The following is a 10,106-nucleotide window of genomic DNA, read 5'->3' as shown; positions in this document are numbered from 1 at the left end:
GGTACTACTCAAGTTAGGGATCATGGTTGCTTAGATTAATTAGTTTTATTAATTTATATATTAAATATGTTCTTATATGTTTGTAAAATATATAATAATAAATTTAATATTAAGTAGTGACCGTCCGGTTTTGTTTCTCCAAATTTTTGTCACTACTCTACAAAATCTGGTTCAGCCTTCTAATTTATAATAGAAAGGATCGTTCTAAAAATATTTATTGATGAACGACAGGATTTGGAGGCTAGCAGATGCCCCCTTTCGGTATTTTGGCAATGTTCCTAGGGCACCAATAGCACATGTCAAGAATCCTACAATTGGTGGAGGCCAGTTCAGTGATCATTTAAGATATTTCAAAGATATGTATAGTATATATTAATTAGAGATCATAATATATATATATATATATATATATATATATAGATCACTTTATATATGCATGTATACCGAATGGTTAAATTAATTAGGGTTTTGGTTTATTTTAGACGACTTGCTAAATGATACATTTAATTACTAAAATTTATATTTAAAAATATTGTTAAGTTAACAATTGATATTTTATATATATATATATATATAGTAATTACTTATATTTAATTTGGAATAAAAATATAAAAATATAAAATGAAATAAAAACTAAAATTTATAATTTTATCGATAGTTTTAAACATTACTTAAAATTTTAATAATTAATTAATTAAAATTCTAATGAAACATAGAAGAAAGAAAGAAACAAATAATACTAAGTAAAAGATGTGAGATTTAGCGGCGTTTTGAGCAAAAACGCTGCAAAAGTTATTAATAATTTGGTAAAAATGGTGTAGTTTTTGGCTGAGAATTTAACGGCATTCGCGGCGCAAGGGCAAAAACGCCACTAAAGTTGGGTATTAGAGGCGCTAGGAAGAAAATGCCGCAAAGTTGCTCTGTAGTTTAATCAAAACGTTGTCGTTTTCTATTGCATATTAACGGCATTAGCGGCGTTTTATTAGTAAACGCCGCAATTTGTAATTATATATTGTGTTTTTTAAATATGAATTAAAAAAAACAATGTTTTAAAATTCCTAAAAAACGGTGCCGTTTCAGTAGAAGAATTTAATTTGTTAGTGGCGTTTTTGTAAAAAACGCCAGAAAAATGGGCATTAGCGGCGTTTTATTCGTAAACACCGCAAAAAATTATGAATAGTTTGGGCAAAACGATGTAGTTTTTGTTCGGGAAGTTACTGGCTTTTGCGGCGCAATTGTAAAAGCGCCAGTAAAGGTATGTTTTAACGGCGCTACGCGAAAGCGCCGCAAATTTGCTTTCCAGTTTTAAGAAAACGCTGTCGTTTATCTACCACATTAACGGTATTAGTGGCGCTATATTACAAACGCCGCAATTGTTCATTCTGTATTTCATCCCAACACTTAGCCGAAAAACGAATTTTGTCCCCAAAAAGGCCCCCCAACTTTTCCCCAGAAATCGTGAAAAAAAACAAAGAAAGAAAAAGGTGTAGGAGAACTCAGAATCATCACAAACGAAGCAAAGGTTTAGTCAATCTTCAGAGGATACTATCAAAGTCTGAATTTGTGGTTAAAAGGTAGCGTTTTTCCTTTCAAATCGTATCTTGATTTAGGGTTTTGGTTCAGTGTAATTTGGGAATTTGGGGTTTAGATTCCAAGTTCAATCACCAAGCTATTGGTAGTTTGTTTGGGAATTTGGGGAATTTGGGGATTTCTGCATGTCTAGGGTTTGGGGATTTCTGCGTGTTTCTCCCTTCATTTTGTTTATTTCGTTGTTCTTTTCTTTAAATTTTAGTTATGTTCATTGACAATAACATTCTTTGTGCTTTATGTTTTATTGGTATTTTATTTATTTAATGATTTATTTTGATTATAAATGTCAGTTATTTGGTTAGGATTTTGTTAGAAAAGAAAAAATAAAACCGGTTTTAATCTATGCTACTTGGATTCCAGTGTAAGGATCGAATGGTTGAGTATTTTAATCTAAAATCCCATTCTCATATACCAAAATAGCTTAGAACAGAACTAGATGCAAATGAAAACAGAAAATTCAATTTGCTGAATAAATGTTGCAGAGAATTGACTAACCGCTTTACTAAATCAAACAAGCTGAAGCAGAGGAGTTGAAGTTCACTATTTCTTGCCAATTTAGCCTTCAATGCCTGCAAAAATTGATTACAAAATATATAAGACTCATTTCTGTTATCATGTTGTTCATGAGGTCAATCAGATATATAAAAAAATAAAGCTATGAAATTTATAAATGTTTAAAATGCGTTTCACACCTATGGTTTGAGTGCGGAGAAATAAATACCAGTTTTTGCTGCTTAAATTTCAATACCTCGGGATGACTGTTTTATAATCAATTTGAACAAAAGGGATCTAGTTTGATTTCTAGTCTGTTTTCCGAGATTTTCTGAATGAATATGCAAATAGATGTTCTGTTTTCTACCTTGTTTTGCGATAGCAACATATATTATTTAATAGTAGATTTTATTCATATTTAGTTAAATGAAACTAATTATATCTTGTGGGTTATGAGACTCAATGCTGCAATTTGCCGAAATTGTGATTTGTGAGATTAGTCAGTAAACAATGACTTAGCTACTGTCAAATGTTCATAATTTGTAAAAGAATGGTTGGTTAGTACTGCTTAATTGAGGCTACTGTCAAATGTTCTTTGATGTTCTTTGATATTAGATATTTCATCTGAATCAAAGTTGTTAAATATTTGATATTAATATTTGGTATGAATAATTAAGTGAATTTGATAACTAACTATTTCATACGGTAATTCTGAAGATATAGAGTCTTGTTCTGCATTGGTCTTTATGTATTGTTCTGATTGTTGTGATAATTAAAATTCAAATTTAGATTTGTATCTTAATTTAGTTAAATATTCTTTTGTTTCCTTCTGTTATTTTTTTTCTGTTTTGTTGGTACTAATTTACTTATGTGTATGTGTGTGTGTGTGTTTTTTTTTTTTTGCAGAAGTTTGCTTCGAAGTTGAGGAAATTTGAGGTATTTATTTCTATGTTTCCCTAGATAGTTTTCTTAAAAAAAAACACCTCCAAATGTTTAAATTTCTGATTTGGTTATATTTCAGCTTTATCGTTTAATTGAGTTGGTTTTTTTTAGTTTTAAAACGGAGTTTTAATTAAGATTTTTGGTTTTAAAGTTGCGGGTATCGGTTTTAATTATCATAATTTACGTGTAACTTTGCCGCTTATTACAAGTTATGCTAGTTTTAAATTATGCTTGTTATTTTTGTACGTATCATTTACCCAAGAAAAAAAAATTACGCAAATTATTAAATTTCAGATTATGATTCTTAAATCACTTTTTATATTTGAGTAATTGAATAAATTATGAGCGATTAGTTTATTCGGTTTAATGTGAATAAATTATCGATTATCGATTTTATGTCAATGAATAAATTATCGACGTTATATGTGATTAATTGATTGAATGTTAATGTTTAATAATCTATATTCGCAAAATAAATTGATCGATTAATTTATTGACTGTCGTGAATTGTCAATGAATTATTAATATATATATTTTAAAATTTATAACTTACATTACTTAAATATATTAATTACTAAAATTTACATAAATATATTACTTAAATACATTACTTACTAGAATTGGATTAAATATATTACTTAAATACATGACTTACTAAAATTAAAGTATATATTAAATTACTTACATTACTTACTAAAATATATTACATTACTTAAATATATTACTTACAAAAATTTATAACTTACATTACTTAAATATATTACATTACTTAAACTTTATATATATATATATATATATATATATATATAAAAAATTTAGCTATATGGTATGGATATATAACCTATATTTCAATTTTATTGTCAATAAATTTTATAATTTTAAAATAATTGTAAATGTTATTTTAAATATTAAAACCTATATTTTAATATATCACCCCATATATGGTATGGATATATAACCTATATTTCAATTTTATTAGAAATGAATTTTATAATTTTAAAATAATTGTAAATGTTATTTTAAATATTAAAACCTATATTTTAATATATCACCCCATATATGGTATGGATATATATCCTACATTTCAATTTTAATAACTTACATAATACACAACTTACATAACTTAAATAGAAACACATAATACATAACTTTGATAACTAACATTATACACAACTTACATAATACATTACTTACTTAACATACATAACCTACATAACTTACATAATTTACATGTTACATAACTTAAATAACTTACATAATACATAACTTTGATAACTAACATTATACACAACTTACATAATACATTACTTACTTAACATACATAGCCTACATAACTTACATAATTTACATGTTACATAACTTAAATAACTTACATAATACATAACTTTGATAACTAACATTATACACAACTTACATAATACATTACTTACATAACTTAAAGCATAATAATAACTTACATAATACACAACTTACATAGCTTACACAATACATAACTTACCCGTGCAATTTATTGTCAAGATTAGGCTTCAAGAAATAAGATATGGACCGGTCTTGGATGAATTTGTCAAGGGTAAGCGACAGTTATCGAAATGGAGTACAAACTTTTCCAAATTTTGCATTTCAATATGCAAGCCAAGAGAACATGATTCTTTGCCCGTGTAAGAAGTGTGTCAACATAAACTGGCATTATCGTGAAGTTGTATACGAGCATCTAATTGTTGATGGGTTTGTTCGTGGTTATAAACAATGGTTTTTTCATGGAGAATGCCCGTCTAGTACTTCCTCTTCAAGGATGGATGTATCTTATGATAGTACTACTTACCATCAGTCTGTTAGAGGGGATGACATTGAAGGGATGCTGCGGGAAGCATTTAATATTCACAGTCATGGTTTACAGTCGTTCCCACCCGACTTGACTATCACATCTGATGATTGTAATCTCGGTGGAAATGCTTTTACCGAACCCGGAAGAAGTGTACATCATGAAGTGCCGAATGGAGAAGCGGCAAAGTTCTACGCACTACTTAATGAGATGAACGAAGAACTATATGAGGGATCGAAATTTTCAAAAATTTCTTTCTGCATTCGTCTTTTCCAGTTAAAATGTTTGGGAGGGTGGACCGGGAACTCATTGACAATGCTATTAGAGTTTTTGAGAGAAATGTTTCCGTTTGCAGAAATCCCTCAGTCATGCAAAGATATGAAGAAAATGATAAAAGACTTAGGTCTTGGGTACAACAAAATCCATAGTTGCCCGAATGATTGCATGTTGTACTGGGGCGATCGGAGAAACCAAAAGTGCTGTCATGTATGCGGCGAATCCCATTGGATGAATAGAAACACAGAAGATGGGAACAGCGATAAAAATGATGCACAACCAAGAAAGAAGCCGGTCAAGATTTTGCGGTATTTTCCGTTGATACCAAGGCTTCAAAGGCTTTTTATGTCGTCGAAGACAGCGGAGTCAATGACGTGGCACCATGAAGGACGAACCGATGATGGTCTATTAAGGCATCCGGCAGATTCTTTAGCTTGGAAATCATTTGACAATAAATTTCCAAGCTTTGCAAGCGATCCCAGGAGTGTGAGTCTTGGCCTAGCATCTGATGGATTTAATCCTTACAAGATCATGAGTACTGCATACAGTACTTGGCCAGTAGTGCTTGTTCCTTACAATCTGCCTCCGTGGATTTGCATGAAGCAATCTTCCCTTATTTACAGCAAATCCACTTCTGAATGGTAAATATTGGTTGCCGCCTTCTATTTTCTCAATGTCGAAGACAGAGAAAGAAGTGTTCTGCATGATGTTGAAGGATATAAAGGTTCCAGATGCGTATGCATCTAATATATCTCTATGTGTTAGTGTTAAAGATCGAAGACTATATTCGCTAAAATCACATGACTATCACATCTTGATGCAAGATTTACTGCCAGTTGCTCTACGATGTTGTATTTCGAAGAAGGTGACGTCTTGTATAATTGAACTATCCAATATAATGAAAGCCATTTGTGGCAAAGTTTTGGATGTTCAAGAACTTCAGAAGGTATATGATCGAGCCGCTTTAACTTTATGCAACATGGAGAAAATCTTCCCACCTTCCTTCTTCACTATTATGGTTCACTTGATAATCCACCTCCCGCATGAAACAATTCTTGGCGGACCCGTTTTCTATCGATAAATGTATCCCATAGAAAGGTGTTAATTACAATTTTTAAAATTTTCCTTCATTCACCTATATGCCTTTAGTTACATCTTTTGATAATGTTGTATACCGTGTTTAGGTTCCTATCCAAATTAAAGTCTTATTGTCGTAACAAGCGTTATCCAGAAGGATCGATTGCTGAAGGCTACTTGGCAGAGGAATGTATGACCTTCTGTTCAAGATATTTGGAAGATGTTGAAACAAGGTTGAACAGACCAAATAGAAATGCTGGACTCACGGATCATAACTTTGCCGATAATTATTTGTTCCAAAGTTTTAGAGAACCAATCGGTAAAGTTGAAATTGAAGAATTAGATGATTTATCGTGGGTTCAAGCACATCGATATGTTCTGTTTCACCACGAATCAATGGAATCTTTACGCAAGTAAGTTCTAGAAATTTGATAAATATTCATCATTTAAAAATGGTTTATAGTCTAACAAACTGAACATATTTTTAACATAGTGAGTACAAACAAACATTGAGATCTCGTTCGCGCTCCCGAAGAACACAACATCGAGATATCAATAAGTTGTTTACAGAATCTTTTCATGAATGGTTAAGCCAAACGGTATGTAATTGGAGCTTTCACCGACAAATAATAATATTTACTCAAAACATTTTTAATTACTCAGTTTACTTTCCATTCAATAGGTTTGGAGTGGGAAGAACGTCACCGACGAAGTTAAATGGCTTTCCCAAGGTCCAAATTGGGTGGTTAAAAGATATAGTGCGTTCCTCATAAACGGATTCAGATTTCATACAAAATATCGCGAGAGATTGAGGAGAACACAAAATTGTGGAATAGTGGTTAATTCCTCAATTACAAGTTATGCTAGTGCTAGGGACAATAATCCTGTGGAGGGAAATGTGGAATATTTTGGACTTCTTACTGACATAATTGAGTTGGATTACTATGGCAAATGGAAAGTTGTCTTATTTCGAGGTGATTGGGCCGATGTTAATACTGCACGTGGAATCAAGCAAGATCAATTTGGTTTCACAATGGTAAACTTCGCTCGATTGATTCACACAGGACAACAATTGATTGATGAGCCGTATGTATTTTCTTCTCAAGTCAAACAAGTTTTTTACTCAAAAGACCCAACTGATAAGGGTTGGTACGTTGTACTCCGTAACATCCCTAGAAACTTGTTTGACATGGGCAGTGGAAGTAGAGATGACATTGACGACAGAACACAAACTTTGCCATTTCCAGAACAGAACTTAAACGAAAACATCCCTAGTACTAGTACACAATTTCAATGGGTCCGCCAGGATACGGATGAAGAGATTTACAAATTATAATGTAGTAAGCTTTTACGATTATCTAATTACATCTACGAATGATGATATTTCAACTATTTTATATGTGATATTATTGTTGTAATTGTATACTAAGTTTTCAACTAATTTATTTGTATTGCAGATAAAATGCCTAGAAGAAAAGTGCAATCGCACCGCATTGTTCAAGGTACTCCAAACTCGGCGGAAACAAACAACACTGAACAACAGACTGCTATTGGATCTTCGAATGTTCCGGTTACACCTGAGGAACCTATAGAAGTTCAAAGTAATTTAACATTTAATTTACATGTGTGTTGACTTCTTGTTTGTTTTTTTTAAAATTTCGTATATTACAATACTTTTATTTTTCAGATGAAACTGGTGGGACGCGGAGAGGTCACGGACGTACGGTACTGAGCGATTTATACGACCTAGATCCAGTCGAGCGTGTCCAAGTATCCAGTAATAGCTTTGGTCAGCCTGTTGGATCAGAAGCTTGCCTTTTAGCAGGATACATGGGCATTCTAGCACGGAACGCAAATATGTTGCCAATTAACTTCGAGTCATGGCATAAAGTGCCCGAGAGTAACAAGAACCAAGCTCTCGATAACATTAAGGTAACTAAACGTGTATGTCATTTATAATACTTGGGTTTAAGTTTCGTTTACATTTACTTTCTTAAGTTGTGTTTTTGTAGGCGAGATTTGCTCTAGAGGTCTCCGATGCTTATGTAAAGAAGGCATTGGGAAAAAGATGGAGAGACCATAAGAGCACTTTAAAGAAAGACTATTTTAAGACAAAAACAACACTCGACGAGAGATTACAAAATGTCCCGCCAGGAATGCTGAGGTACCAGTGGGAAGAGGTCGTTAGATTTTGGACTTCGAAGAAAGGAGAGGTATGTGTAACTTATAAAATTTTGTAATTATTTTGGTGTATAGTATTTCCTAATTAACGTACTAATAATTTCATAATGTAGGATTGTGAAGAAGTTGGAAAAAAAAGTAGGCAGCAACAAAAATTCACTCACACAGCTAGGTCGAAAAGTTTTGCGTGTGTAGCTCATGCAGAGGTATTTTCAATTTTTTAATATTGGCAGATATTTATTACTTACTTACATTAATATTTTTACTATTGTGTTGTAGGAACTGTCGTCCGGTCAAAAAGTTGGACGCCTTCAACTTTTTGACATTACACATAGGAAGAAAGATGGAAACCCTATGACTCCTGAAGCTGCAAAAATTATGGTACGTTTGCTTAATTAATACAATTTCACTTATTTTAACTATTTATAGTGTTTATTTTCTAATGATTTATTCCATTTATTGTAATGCAAATATTGTTAAGTTATGTTGCATTGGGTTTTTTAATATATATTGCGTTCCTAACTATTTGATTTATTTTTTAGGAAAAATTAAAGGATAAAAAGGCGAATTACGAAGCGATTGCTTCTACTGATAGTTCTGTTCATATTGACGACATTGATAACCGGATTATCACTGAAGTTTTGGGTCCTGAAAGGTATGGTCGGGTTCGATTTCAAGGATCTTTTGTTAACCCATCCCAATATTTTGGATCTAGCTCGCAACAATATATGCCTTGAAGTCGAGCCAAGTCAAGTTCGAGGTTAAGAGACCGGATGGCTCGGATGCAAGCGACAACAATTGAGCAAATTACACAACTTAAAGCGGAGGCAACATCGAGAGAAGTCGAGGTTCAAAAGATATGAAGAACTCCACTACAACTCGAAAGCAGATCAAGAAATGAGAGAAGCCGAGGTTCAACGAAGTATGAAGAACTCCAAAGAAGACTTAAAGCGAATCTGGCAAGAAGAGAAGCAGAGGCGAACGAGAGAAGTACAGTTGCAATGAGGAGAAGCAGAGGCTAAAGCGAGGGAAGCAGAGGCTGCAATGAGGAAGCGAGCAACGTCAAAGTTTGATGAACTCCAGCAGACTTCGAGTATGATGAAGATGTTTCACCAATCATAACAATTACCGTCTTAGACTATCGTGTAAATATACTTCAATTTTGACTTTTAATTATCATTTTAACTTTTAACATTTTGTAAGAATAATACTGAATTTTATTTTATTTATTGATATTTATTATATTATTTGTTTAATATATAGATTTATTACTTTTGGCTGGTTTAGATATGATTTCTTCTGATTTGTTTTTACAGGAGGGCTGAAAATATAAAAAAAATTTATTTTACAAATCTGCCAAATTTAGTGGCGTTTTTGGTCAAAGCGCCGCTAAAGATAAGGGTTTTTAGCGGCGTTTGTGGAAAAAGCGCCACTAAAGATCATGGTCTTTAGCGGCGTTTGTGGGGAAAGCGCCGCTAAAGATTAGGTTCTTTAGTGGCGTTTGTGGTCGAAGCGCCACTATAGATCAGGGTCTATTGCGGCGTTTGAGGGGAAAGCGCCACTAAAGATTAGGTTCTTTCGTGGCGTTTGTGGTCAAAGCGCCGCTATAGATCAGGGTCTATTGCGGCATTTGAGAAAAAAACGCCGCTAAAGACCCTGATCTTTAGCGGCGCTTCTCCCAAATTTCATAAATATTATTGGCTCTTATAGTGAATATATTAAAGAA

The sequence above is a fragment of the Gossypium raimondii genome, chromosome 1, assembly GCF_025698545.1.
Source record: "Gossypium raimondii isolate GPD5lz chromosome 1, ASM2569854v1, whole genome shotgun sequence".
Taxonomy (NCBI): Eukaryota; Viridiplantae; Streptophyta; class Magnoliopsida; order Malvales; family Malvaceae; genus Gossypium; species Gossypium raimondii.
This window is presented reverse-complemented; position numbering follows the sequence as displayed.